The sequence below is a fragment of the Eleutherodactylus coqui genome, chromosome 8 (genome assembly GCF_035609145.1).
Source record: "Eleutherodactylus coqui strain aEleCoq1 chromosome 8, aEleCoq1.hap1, whole genome shotgun sequence".
Classification (NCBI taxonomy): domain Eukaryota; kingdom Metazoa; phylum Chordata; class Amphibia; order Anura; family Eleutherodactylidae; genus Eleutherodactylus; species Eleutherodactylus coqui.
In genome coordinates this window covers 90,264,203-90,277,624 of record NC_089844.1, presented here as the reverse complement: position 1 = coordinate 90,277,624, position 13,422 = coordinate 90,264,203, and positions in this window count along the sequence as shown.

Here is a 13,422-nt window from a genome sequence, read left to right as displayed (position 1 = left end):
AGTGGAACTCTACGCTCCACATGTTGGCCAGACTCTATGAGCAGCGTAGAGCTATAGTGGAATACCAACTCCAACTTGCGCGGCGCAGTGTGAGTCAGCCTCCTCAATTATTTACAGAAGAGTGGCCCTGGTTGGCAGCCATCTGCCAGGTCCTTGGAAAATTTGAGGAGTCTACCCAGGTGGTGAGCGGCGATGCTGCAATCATTAGCGTCACCATTCCTCTGCTATGCATCTTGAGAAGTTCCCTGCAAAGCATAAAGGCAGACGCTTTGCGCTCGGAAACAAAGTCGGGGGAAGACAGTATGTCGCTGGATAGTCAGAGCACCCTCCTGTCTATATCTCAGCACGTTCAGGAGGAGGAGGAGGAGCATGAGGAGGATGAGGAGGAGGGGGAAGAGACAGCTTGGCCCACTGCTGACGGTACCCATGCTGCTTGCCTGTCATCCTTTCAGCGTGTATGGCCTGAGGAGGAGGAAGAGGAGGAGGAGGAGGATCCTGAAAGTGATCTTCCTAGTGAAGACAGCCATGTGTTGCGTACAGGTACCCTGGAACACATGGCTGACTTCATGTTAGGATGCCTTTCTCGTGACCCTCGCGTTACACGCATTCTGGCCACTACGGATTACTGGGTGTACACACTGCTCGACCCACGGTATAAGGAGAGCCTTTGCACTCTCATTCCCGAAGAGGAAAGGGGTTCGAGAATGATGCTATACCACAGGGCGCTGGTGGACAAACTGATGGTAAACTTCCCATCCGACAGCGCTAGTGGCAGAAGGCGCAGTTCCGAGGGCCAGGTAGCAGGGGAGGCGCGGAGATCATGCAGCATGTACAGCGCAGGCAGGGGAACATTCTCCAAGGCCTTTGCCAGCTTTATGGCTCCCCAGCAAGACTGTGTCACCGCTCCCCAGTCAAGGCTGAGTCTGCAGGAGCACTGTAAAAGGATGGTGAGGGAGTACGTAGCCGATCGCAAAACCGTCCTCCGTGACGCCTCTGCCACCTACAACTACTGGGTGTCGAAGCTGGACACGTGGCCTGAACTCGCGCTGTATGCCCTGGAGGTGCTTGCTTGTCCTGCGGCTAGCGTCTTGTCAGAGAGTGTGTTTAGTGTGGCTGGGGGAATCATCACGGATAAGCGTACCCACCTGTCAACCGACAGTGCCGACAGGCTTACACTCATCAAGATGAACAAAGCCTGGATTTCCCCAGACTTCTCTTCTCCACCAGCGGACAGCAGCGATACCTAAGCAATACGTATTATGCACCCGCGGATGGAAGCTACGTTCTCTCTCACCATCCAAAACGGGGACATTTCTGCTTCATCAATCTGTGTCTAATATTCCTCCTCCTCCTCCTGCTCCTCCTCCTGAAACCTCACGTAATCACGCTGAACGGGCAATTTTTCTTAGGGCCACAAGGCTCACTCATCTAATTTTTCTAAACAATTTTTATATGTTTCAATGCTCTTAAAAGCGTTGAAACTTTAAGTTGAACCAATTTTTAGTTAAACTGGGCTGCCTCCAGGCCTTGTTACCACTTAAGCCACATTAACCAAAGCGATTAATGGGTTTCACCTGCCATCTTGGTTGGGCATGGCCAATTTTTACTGAGGTACATTAGTACTGTTGGTACACCAATGTTTTGGGGCCCTTACCTACTGTGTAATCATAGCAATTTGTATGTTCTTCGCCTGCACTCATGGTACAGAAGTGTGTGTGGGGTTGGCCTACACTTTAGCTACATAAATGTAACTTGGGCCTTGGCTATACTGCAGCTACTGAAATGGAACTAAGACTGCGCTCCTCCTATACTGCTGCTTCGGAATTGTTCCTGGGGCCTGTGTAGGCTGCTACTATTACTGAAATGGAACGAAGACTGCGCTCCCACTATACTGCTGCTTCGGAATTGTTACTGGGGCCTGTGTAGGCTGCTACTATTACTGAAATGGAACTAAGACTGTGCTCCCCCTATAATGCTGCTAGTGATATGTTAGTGGGGCCTGTCGCTAATGCTACGGCTGAAATGTTACTAATTCTGGGCTCTGCCTATACCGCTGCTAATGGTATGTCTCTGGGGTGTGGAAACAGAGGCTTCCCAAAGACATGATGGCGGCGAGGCCATTTCCCACCAACCCTGTTACTGTTAAGGTGCATATAACCACGGACACGTGGAGAGGACACGTAGTGCCTCCAAAACATCCCCCGCCACGGCCCACTTAATCCTGGCCACATTCCGAAAACCAACAAAATAAAACCGTGCTACTAGGTCCGCAGTCACCACCACATTACCACCAACGCGGTTACTGTTAAGGTACATATTACCAGTCTGACTGGGGCATGCAGTGTTGGCCGGAGCCCACCTGCATTAAGCATGACATTACTACCTCAGCTGTGTTGGGCAATGCAATGGGATATTTCTATGTACCGCCGGTGGCTTCCTGGCACCCACCCATGCTGTGGGTCCACAGGGAATTATAAATGCATCTGTTTCCACTTGTAAAGAACCCCAGTCTGACTGGGGCATGCAGTATGGGCCGAAGCCCACCTGCATTAAGCACGACATTAGTACCTCAGCTGTGTTGGGCAATACAATGGGATATTTTTGTGTATCGCCGGTGGGTTCCAGGGAGCCACCCATGCTGTAGGTGCACACGGAGTTTAACCTACATGTGTCCACTTGTAAAGAACCCCAGTCTGACTGGGGCATGCAGTGTGGGCCGAAGCCCACCTGCATTAAGCACGACATTACTACCTCAGCTGTGTTGGGCAATGCAATGGGATATTTTTGTGTATCGCCGGTGGGTTCCAGGGAGCCACCCATGCTGTAGGTGCACACAGAGTTTAACCTACATGTGTCCACTTGTAAAGAACCCCAGTCTGACTGGGGCATGCAGTGTGGGCCGAAGCCCACCTGCATTAAGCACGACATTACTACCTCAGCTGTGTTGGGCAATGCAATGGGATATTTCTATGTACCGCCGGTGGCTTCCTGGCACCCACCCATGCTGTGGGTCCACAGGGAATTATAAATGCATCTGTTTCCACTTGTAAGGAACCCCAGTCTGACTGGGGCATGCAGTGTGGGCCGAAGCCCACCTGCATTAAGCACGACATTACTACCTCAGCTGTGTTGGGCAATGCAATGGGATATTTTTGTGTATCGCCGGTGGGTTCCAGGGAGCCACCCATGCTGTCGGTCGACAGGGACTTCACAATAGGGAGTTGTACCTGCCTGTGTCTATGAATTAAAAAGCCCGGTCTGACTGGGGCATGCAGAGACACCTTGACAGAATGAATAGTGTGTGGCACATAGGTTCCCCATTGCTATGCCCACATGTGCAGCTCCTGATGGCGGTGGCACAGGATTCTGTTTCTCATTGCTTCTGTACAGCATTGTGGGCTATCGCCCCGCCCCTTTTAAAGAGGATTGCTGCCTAGCCGTGCCAACCCTCTGCAGTGTGTGCTTGCGGTTCCTCCTCATGGCAGACGCACTTCTAAATAGACATGAGGGTGGTGTGGCATGAGGGCAGCTGAAGGCTGCGCAGGGACACTTTGGTGTGCGCTGTGGGGGGGAGGGGGGGGGGGCGGTTGGGCAGCATGTAACACAGGAGAAGTGGCAGCGGAGTGTCATGCAGGCAGTGATTGCGCTTTGTTGGAGGTAGTGTGGTGCTTAGCAAAGGTATGCCATGCTAATGAGGGCTTTTCAGAAGTAAAAGTTTTTGGGAGGGGGGGGGCCCCACTCTTGCCACTATTGTGGCTTAATAGTGGGACCTGTGAACTTGATATGCAGCCCAACATGTAGCCCCTCGCCTGCCCTATCCGTTGCTGTGTCGTTCCCATCACTTTCTTGAATTGCCCAGATTTTCACACAAGGAAACCTTAGGGAGCATCGGCGAAATACAAAAATGCTCGGGTCGCCCATTGACTTCAATGGGGTTCGTTACTCGAAACGAACCCTCGAGCATTGCGAAAAGTTCGTCCCGAGTAACGAGCACCCGAGCATTTTGGTGCTCGCTCATCTCTAATAACGAACCACGCAATGGAGATATTTTCTTCTAATTAGTCTTGTATGGTAAATATAGTAAAAATAATTTTAAAAAGTAACATCAGAATTGCTATTTTTCTTATGTTGACTTCTCAAAAAACGCAATAAATGCAGTCCAAAAGTCACATATACCCCAAAATGGTACCAATACAAACTACAACTCTTCCTGCAAAAAAACAAGACCTCACAGAGCTCCGTTGCGGGAAAAATAAAAATGTTATGGACACGATAATCTGACTCCTTTCAGTGTTCTATGTGTGCGTTCTCCTATACAAGTCTATGGCAGAGTGCGCATGGGACTCTGAAAGGAATCAGATTTTCATACTATGCACCAACTTCAGAGGGGGACACCGCTGGATCGGGTAAGTATAAAAAATACATCATCCAGCTCCCCGTCACGTTCCCTATCATAACTTAGTTTATGGTGCTGTAGGGTCGTGACAGATTCTTTAATGTGCTGCAAGCCTGACCCTAAGCAGCCACATACAACCCAGTGTAGAACTCCAGTATCCGGCGTATCAATAATAACATGTGATTAAGGCCATCTCTCACGAAATATATTCATTTCACTTGTACATCATTTGTCTTAACACCAAAGATGCTTTCATTACAAGTACCAGGCTCATTTAAATATACATGAGTCTGACCATCGTGATTTGTCTTTGAAAAATGGGGAATGTTTGAATGATAAATCCCATTTGTTTTTCCCATTTTTCACTAGGAAAAAAAATGTTTGGTAATTTTGCAAAATGCTAAATGGTTCTGGCAATGACGAATCACCCCCCTGGCAGAAGCTGGCTGCTCTCTGTTTGTGACTTATGTAGAAATAAATAGGATTTTGTATTATATGGGATATATTACTGATATAATTGTATATATTATTATTAGAGATAATACAGATATATGCCTACATGGATTTACTATCATAAGAAAAAAATTAAATGTTATTTCTCGGAGCAAATATTTAAAAATTCTATTATTGTAAAGTGTATTCTTACCTGGTACAAGAGCTAAACCGCAGTCAGCTTGGCACTGGCTAATCTGGGGTGCAGAGCCAAAGGGACCTCCTGGTATTCACTCCTTATCCAACCTTCAAATTTGATGGCCTACCCCAGAGGCGTAATTTGAAGCTGCTGGGCCAGAGTGCAAACACTGGAACTGGGCCCCCAACTATAAAGCTTCATTGATAGTATTGGTTTGGGGAAGAGAAACTTTATGGGCCCTCTAGGGCTCCTGGACCCAGGTGCATCCGCACCCCCTGCACCCCTTATACCTACGCCCTGGGATAGGCCCTCAATATCTGATCATGCAGTCTGATGGAAATACCCAAGTACTTGCCGCTCAGCTATCTCCGGCAATCCCATTAAAAGTGAATATAGCAGCAGCGTGCATGCGTGAATAGCGTTCCATTCAGTATAACAGGAAAAAACAAAACCACTAATTTCAATGGATTTCAGTGGTTTCACTTTCACTATCAGGATTTCTGGACCATAAATACTATGGCCAAGAAAAGATAGGACATGTTCTAAATTTCCTGCAGATGGTGAACACACTGCACGGGAAAGATCGTCAGCACTTATTTTCCCGTTGTCTTTTTCAAAAACCCTGTGCTATGGTGCGGAGTTTGAATGGCTGGCAAAGGGGAAGAAATTTCCCTCATTCAGGCCTACTACGCTTTGTACTGGTGAGCGTAGTTGCACTTACGGCAGTGTGTTTTCGGCCTTAGTCTAAGTAGAGGAAAGGCACTTAGGTACTTAGGGTGGCGATACACATTAGATAGCTGTTGAACAAATGCTTATTCAACCAACAGCTATTTCACCAAGCACCCCCATACGCATTTACACTTGGCTTCGCTATGGTGATGCCTTATCTTCCCAAGAACAAAAAGATCGATCCCGACATCTGCCAGCGGGGAAGTGTTGGGAGGTCCTCATATACATTAGATGGTCGTATGCTCCGGCGGAAATTAGCCAATGTACAGCTAAAGTGCATGGCCAGTAGAAATGAGCGAGCACCAAAATGCTCGGGTCCTCGTTATTCGAGTCGAGCTTTTCGTAAAATTTGAAAGCTCTATTCGAGTAACGAACTCCATTGACTTCAATGGGAGACTCAAGCATTTTTGTATGGGACCCGCCGGTTGCCGAGCTTTTTTTTTTTCCTGTGTTCGTGTTCTCTCTCTCTCTTTTTCTCTCTCTCTCTCCTCCGCCAAGCCAGCCACAAACTACCGTTGACGTGCGCAGCGTCTCAGCGGGGAGGGGTCAAATCTGACACATCAGCGGCGGGGAGGGGCCAAAACTGGGGCGGGGTCGAACACGGCGTGATGCTCGCTCGAGTAGTGAGCACCATCGAGTATACTAATACTCGAACGAGCATCAAACTCGGAAGAGTACGTTCGCTCAACTCTAATGGCCAGCCTAACTTGAGATGCATTGATTGCATTTAGGCCACACATGTTCATTAGAAAGCATATGTAATATTGGTGATCACACTAACTTTGTCCTTTTAAGATTAATAAAGATTATTATTAAAGGGATTACGTAAGGTCGTTCCACCCAGGATCTGTGTAATTCAGGGTTTGAAGTTGTTTTATGTTCTTTTATTATATTTTGCTAATGTAACATGTATATGTATGTATCTTTAAGGGCGAGTTCAGATGAATGTATGCGCAAATACGTTCACCACTAAGGATTGCATTTGCACATGATCTAGGTGGCAGATGGCAAGAAACAGGCTGATACATATGAGCCAGCATATAGTCTGATTATTTTTGCACTTGAAATGCCAGTTCACAGGCTCGCGTGTTACACCCTTCCCGTAGAATAGAATGGCAATTAAATGCCAAATGATAGCTAGCTGTTTTCTTTTTCCTGCGTTGTACGCAAGGTAACACCCTTCCCCTCCCTTTTTTAAGCTGCCCTAGACTTCTATGGCAGATTTCTGCATAACACAAACAAAGGTAGGGCAGGTCCTATCTTTTCTCATGCGAAGATTTTGCGTCGCATAAACACGTTCATTTGAATGAAGCCATTGAAGTCAATGGCTTCGCTTTGTCGCATTATATGGGCAAGATTTTCACGTACGAAAATGCCTCCATATACGTGCAAAATACGTTTGTCTGTTTAGGCCCTAAATCGAGGAGAGCTAAGTGGAAATTGGTGCAGCATTATTGTTCAGAGTGTGAAGTGAGAGAAGCAAGCTGGTAGCCAGCAGTATGTCTCTTCTGCTCCTATGTAGCAGTTGTTGCAGATCATGGATACGATCTTCGCCTGAAGAACCCAGTTTGTGTCCCCTAGGAGTTGCTAAGCCAATTGTTATATACTTTACTTGCTCACGCCATCAAGTACGCCAATTCCGTTCTTCTCGCCTCAGGTGGCCTCCTTTTTGAGACAAAGACTATTTTCCCAGTGCCGGCAACCCTTACCGAGGTGACAGTTTCATTGTCCCTGTTACAAATTGACAGTTTCATTGCACCTATTAAGAAATAAACCGGGTTGAGTTGACTGCAAAGTTGGGGAGCCCACATGAATTCTTAAATTATACCACCCAAGCAAATGGTATAGCAAGTAGTATAGCCAAGCAAGACACCAAGAGGAGCTTCGTGTGGAGCAGAGTGTTAAGGCTGCAGAATTACAGTCTTAAAGGGGTTGTCCCGCGGCAGCAAGTGGGTCTATACACTTCTGTATGGCCATATTAATGCACTTTGTAATGTACATTGTGCATTAATTATGAGCCATACAGAAGTTATAAAAAGTTTTTCACTTACCTGCTCCGTTGCTAGCGTCCTCGTCTCCATGGTTGCCGTCTAATTTTCGCCGTCTAATGGCCAAATTAGACGCGCTTGCGCAGTCCGGGTCTTCTTATCTTCTCAATGGGGCTCCGTGTAGCTCCGTGTAGCTCCGCCCTGTCACGTGCCGATTCCAGCCAATCAGGAGGCTGGAATCGGCAATGGACCGCACAGAAGAGCTGCGGTCCACGGAGGGAGAAGACCCCGGCGGCCATCTTCAACCGGTAAGTAAGAAGTCACCGGAGCGCGGGGATTCAGGTAAGCGCTGTGCTGTTTTTTTTAAAGTCCCTGCATCGGAATTGTCTCGCGCCGAACGGGGGGGGGGGGGGGGGTTGAAAAAAAAAAAAACCCGTTTCGGCGCGGGACAACCCCTTTAAGCTCTCACTCATGACTTGAAGGTTCAATTTCTGTGTGGTTCAGGTAGCAAACTCAAGGTTGACTCATCCTAAAATGAGTACCCAGCTTGCTGGGGGAAAAATGATGACTGGAAGGGCAATTGTAAAACAGTTTGCTAAGGACTCAGTCATGACTTGGTGCTTGCACCAGGGGACGTCACCTTTACCTTCCGTCCAAGCAAAGGCCCAAAGGGTAGCCCTTTTGCCCAAGGAATAAGTATGGACCCAAGTCGGTTCTAGACCTTCATCCGCTGTCCAGTTAGGTTCACCATTGAGGGCTAGGTTCCCCAATGCCAGAGACCCAGCAGACCCTCGCCTGGCCATTACAATTGTCTCATAGATATATGTATGGCATGAGTGGCCAGCCATGTCTTCCAAGTGACTGATGGAACACCATAGGGAAGTTATGGCAGGTCACTCATGCCATACATATATCTAGTATACGTACAGTATATTAGTTACTGAATTCTGATGAGTTATTGACCATGTGATACAGGGATAATTGGGCATGCCAGAGTGAGAGCTGCTCCTGATTCAGAGACCTCCCAACTCTACATGACCAAGGTAATACAACATATGTGAAAATAATTCAACAGAACGTACAAAGAAAGTTTAAGTAGCAGTGACAGTGAGATACTAAGGGAGAATGCAAGTAATAAGTGCATAGACTGTATATACAGTATATGACTAAGTCCACTTATTATAATAGGCAGGAAAGGCGATTGGTGTAATGCAGCACAGGAAGAGCATTTAAAATGTTCTAATTAAGAACACGGTAATGTGATGCACTGAACCGCGATAACCCAACGCTTAGTGTTATATCCTCAGGAGGACTTTAAATGTATGAATAAATCTGGCCCTAAGCTAATTGAGGGATATTTTTTGGGTGGTGGGGGTAATTAAAGGTTATACAGAAGAGTAACATACTTTCTATGTGGATAGTGGATAGTGTTAGTGACAGTGCTAAAATTTCCTCGGGAAACTAAGTCATGCTTCAAGATAGTTTTTAATACAGTCCATGGACACTGCATCCATGAGGAACTGAATTCTGTCACTTTGGGTATCCGATCTTCCCGTTAAGAAGCATCATAGCTGAATTTGCCATCAACAGCCAAAATAATGTGACACTTCTGGAGTAATCTGACAAACTAATTGATTTCCCAAGATCCAAAGGAAAGGGAAATGTTTATTCGGCTATGATATGAATTGTGACAGCCACACAGGAGGAAAACATTTTCATAAATTAGTGATTCATTTGCAATTTTTAAGAGGATTTTCTTTGTATATTTCCTTCATGTCACTGACCAAAAAGTGATGTCATAGGTCAAAATAGAGGGGTATAATGGACATAAATTGAGACATTAATCATAAAATTTATTTAGGTTGGTTTTATAGGAAACGTAAAAATGTATATATTTAAAGTGACCCTACAGTTTTGGGACAAAATTCTGTCCATCCCAGGACAGGAGGAGCAAGGGAGTATGTTACCTGTAGTTGTTCTTTGTCATCCCTCCAAACTGCCAATTTTAGGCCCAGTTTTCCGCTATTCGGGATGGCCGAAACAATTTGCTAACTACCTAATGTGTACTGTGCACTTCTCTCTGGCCAGTGTTGATCACATGAGCATTTCTGGCCAATCAGAGAGCAAGTATAATGCACTGGTAGTTTAGTACTACCAATGTACTGTTGGAATTAGGTAGTCTGAAGATAGTGTGTCAGTCATCGTGGACAGCCAAAAACAGGACCTAGAACTGGAGGACAAGCAGAGAAGAACAATTGCAGGTAATATATTCCTCTTCGGCTTTGGTCTCGGGACAGAATTTTCTCACAAAACCGGAGGGTTGATTTCAGCACACGTTATATCCTCCAATTCCGTCCTGAATTTGTAGGTCTACTGACTTGGAGTCGGACTGGAGATGCAGTCATTATAGTCTTGCGTGAAACACTCTTAGGAAGATATTTCATCATATAGAGAATGTTAACTGTTAATATAACCGAATGAATGACAGGTAAGATATGCCTGTGATTGGCTGAGTGCCTCAGCCAATCACAATCAGCTCTTTCAGCAGGCGGGGATTTTAAATCCCCTGCTGCTGATAGATCAGCACTACAGAGCCGGGGACAGCGCAGAGAAGATGCGGCTGAGCCACGGCAGCTGAAGGGAGGTAAGTAGGTATTTTTTTTTATTTTTACACTACTTTTACTGGTTTTTCAGGGAAGGGCTTATATTTAAAGCCTTTGCCTGAAATCCAATGACAGGGAGCCGGCAGCAGGATCCTCTACTGCAGCTGTCATGTGTGACAGCTGCGGTAGGGAATTGAAGAATTCCTTTGCTGCATCTGTCACAGATGTGGCAGGTGCAGCAGCAGGGAATTCTTTTTACTAGTGGGAATGAAGGAAACATCTGCAGCACGCGGGGGACACGGCAGCGGCGGAGAGGTAAGTATTTTTTTTTTTTTGCACTAAAATTATTGTTTTTCAGGGAAAGGCTTATATGTAAAGCCGTTCCATGAAAAACAATTCAGGGGTGCCGGCAGACCATTGTCTTCAATGGAGCCGCGGCTCCATTGAAAACAATTTAATGTGTGTCCTGTCCAACAGCACTATATAACAAGACTGTACTCATTTTACACTGTCTATTTTTTGCCAAATGTGTATGCAAAATACTATTTTGCATACACTTTAGCAAAAAATAAATATGTGGAGGAGAGGGTGAAAATAAAGCATAAAACATTTACAGTATAAACATCTAATGTAAAAAATAATCATAATAGGAAGCATTAATTACTTCATTAATCACTTAAGGGCTCAGTCAGACAAGCGTTTTTTTCACACATGAATAGGTGCAGTTAAAAAACTGCTCTATTAGAGCCAATGCTTTCCAATGAAAACCGTCACATGTCTGTTTTTTACAAGCGCTAAAAATTAACACCAGCAAAAGATAGGACAGCTTTTTTCGCTTTGACAGTAGGAAATTCTTCATGTTTTCAGCAAGGACTTCCTGGTTTGGAGGCTCAAAATCCCTGCCTCCAGGAAGCACTGGCTGTGATTGGTTCTCGCTCACCATGACTCAGCCAATCAGAGCCAATGCTCGATGAACCAATCTCAGCCAGCACTTTTTGGAGGCAGGGATTTTGAACCTCCGAACCAGGAAGCGCTTGCTGAAAACTACAAACAAGTCTGCAGGAGATCCAGAGGAGACGTGCAGCGGACCTGACAGCTTCTCTTAGGTAATGCATTGTTTTTTTTTAAGGCAGATAGCCTGTATTTTCAGGGTAGGGCTTATATTTCAAGCCACCTGAAAATTCTGACAAAAGAGTGCTACAAAGTTGTGTGACTTTGTAGCGACACAAAATCACAATATCGTGAGGCCTTAAGGTGAGCTATTCTGATACTAAGACCGAGAAACCTACTGAGGTGTCTGTCTCTACTCATCCTAGATGTGTTTCCTCACTCCATCATGAATATAACTGCCACAATGCACTGTATATATAGCAGTCACATAGCAAAAGTGGGAGATAATGTGTCGGCACACTGATGGGCGTTGAATTAGACATGGGCTCATTTTTCAAATCATGTCATCTCCAAGGTTTGACTAAAATGTAATGGTGGGAATGAGCCCGGATTTATCTCAGCCATTATCGTTTGCCTCCTCAGCTTTATTTGTGTTGACTTGTACGGTCTAAAAAGATGACAGTCTCCTTGGCCGTGAATCAGTCAGGGTGATAATACATAGCATATTACACTGCAGCTGACAGCTTCTGTACTCCTGCCTGGCACATGAAAAGGAAGCATCTCTTTTCGTCATTTCAAATGCTATAATCTGACAGAAAAAAGAATCCGGCAAAGGGGACATCACAATCCCTGTCTGTTCCAATTTTAGGTGATAAACCGCAGTTTCCAGGGTGTCTCGCACAGGGAACGAATGTCCTTCAAAATGTACAGTTTTTTTTAGAATTGTTATAATTTTGTTATAATTTTTATTATTTTATTGTTGCCCTCCTGTACTTGCTCAGTGTTATACTGATATAATAGACTGTGCCTTCATGCTATGAGTCCATTCACAGTGCAAATTTTCTGTACATATGTTGCCTGTATTTTTTGCTGAGTGAATATAGATAGTGTATGGACCCCTTAGAGTAAATTGGTATAAAAAGAAAATAAAAAAATCTTGTATAGCACTTCTATGGACGCAGCAATACCAAATATGTGTTTTATTTTTTTTAATATGGGAAAATATATATATTTTTTTATCTTTTATAGTCTATTATTTTTTCCAAATAATACAAAAAAAAGTTTTCTTATCTTTTTTAGTCCCCATAGGGATCTTGAACTTGCTACAATAGTATTGCATTATACCATGTGCTGAGAGGTAGTTGTCACATTACAGCCAGCACATGGTCAAGTCTTTGCCAGCACAGTTGTGGGTTCTATCCTGACTAGTAGAGATGAGCGAGCACACTCATCCGAGCTTGATGCTCGTTACTCGAGACAAGCACCACGCGGTACTCGAGTCAATTTCATTTCCTTCCCCGCATGTTTAGCGCCATTTTCTAGCCAATAGACAAGCGGGGAAGGCATTACCACTTCCTCCTGTGATGTGCCAGCCCTATCCCACCCCACCTGCAGTGAGTGGCTGGTGAGATAAAGTGACCGCCCAGTACTTAAAGCGGGCTCACCTCAGACACACGATGGCAGAGATTAGGGAAAGTGCTGCTGCTGATATAGGCTAAGTGTTAGCGTAGGTCCTGTCTTCAAGAACCCCAACGGTCCTTCTTAGGGCTACATCTGACCGTGTGCATTACTGTTGTGGCTGGCTGGCAGCAGTAGTGCACAATTTATTTATTTTTTCATCTCGGGCTGTGCAGGCCATTACAGCTATAGTGTTCTCGGTCTGCAGTGTATTATACAGAGTATAGGAAAAGTGCTGCTGCTGATATAAGGAAAGTGTTAGCAGAGGTCCTGTCTTGAAGATCCCAACAGTCCTTCTTAGGGCTACATCTGACCGTGTGCATTTTACTTGGAGCCTGGTGGGAGTAGTAGTACTAGTAGTGCTTCCATTTTTGTATAACGCAGCTAGGCCTGTTTGCAGCCTTTCAGTAATACTTTTTTCTGGCTGCAGTGCCGTACAATAACGCTCTCATTGGGAAAGTGCACTCCAATTATTCCTAGTCTGCTGCGAACTACCTCATTTATACC